The sequence below is a fragment of the Channa argus genome, chromosome 21 (genome assembly GCF_033026475.1).
Source record: "Channa argus isolate prfri chromosome 21, Channa argus male v1.0, whole genome shotgun sequence".
Classification (NCBI taxonomy): domain Eukaryota; kingdom Metazoa; phylum Chordata; class Actinopteri; order Anabantiformes; family Channidae; genus Channa; species Channa argus.
In genome coordinates this window covers 4,316,366-4,317,567 of record NC_090217.1, presented here as the reverse complement: position 1 = coordinate 4,317,567, position 1,202 = coordinate 4,316,366, and positions in this window count along the sequence as shown.

Below are 1,202 nucleotides of genomic sequence, written 5' to 3'. Positions count from 1 at the left end.
ACATGCGTAATAATATGAAATGCAATAAAATTCCCTTGTTGAAGTTTGTCACATTTCTGTTAAGGGAAGTATTGATTCGTGCAGTTTTTGAAACTTTGTAATGATGTGTTGGATTGGAGCATATGTTCGCTTTGCCATCTAAAAGAGCCAGAAATGTTTTCTTAGAAAGGAAAACACACACTTCCCCTCCAAACAGATTTTAGAAGTATTATCATGCCACGTATGATTCATCAGGGAACACTGACTAAGCCAACTTTCCACTGATATACTTCAAATACCAACATGTTGTGTCTGAGAATCAAAAAAGAAAAGAAAAAGCAGAAGACATAAGTTTGATCACCTTTAGATATCCCTTTTAATTTGTTGCATTTCTTTTTCCATCAATAGGTGTCAAAATATCACATGTGGTTAATACTATCAATGCCACCAACACTACTGTTGATGTGGGCGTTGGCAGAAATAACAGTATTTACAGTAATTGTTAATAGAGACTTAGAGAAACTATGGCATTAAAAAATTGCCCCCCAAAAAATAAACACAACAACAACAAAAAAAACAATATAGCCAAGTCACCTCAACTTGCTGGAAAATAAAAAGCCAAAAAAAGAAAAAACAAAAAACAAACGTTAAATGTTATATTGTACAAAAAACAGAAGCTGCTTTCTGTTTGAAGTCTGTTCTGTTCAAATGGTAATTTTAGCAAAAACATTTAAGTTATGAGTTCTCATCAGTGGTCACTGAATGTGTCCTCTTAAGTTTCTGTTTGTGTGTGGTTGTTCCAACATTTAGTTTCAGTTTGCATGTGGGTGGATATCCTTGTGCCACATTCATGGTCCGTTCATACTTTTCAACTTTCTGATCTAGCAAGCTGGATACGCATAAGTGCCCAAACAAACCAGCAATAACATTGACTGAGGCGCCATTATTGTTCATTTAAAAAAGAAAAAGCACAAGGTTGCAGCCAATGTAGCAGGTGAAAAGCATAGAAATTGAGTAGCGTGCAGCCAATTACATAACTTTATGTCCAACTCAATTTGATATACAAATGAATGCTCTCTAGCTCCTTAAAAGTCTCACATGATGCAGCTAAATTGGAGAAAACACATCCCCCAGTCTTTATTTTTTTTGGCTTAGCATTTAGTTCCATAAAGGGCGCGGGCTCCTTTGGAAGGGGTAAAATCCAGACAGTCTTTGAACGCCTC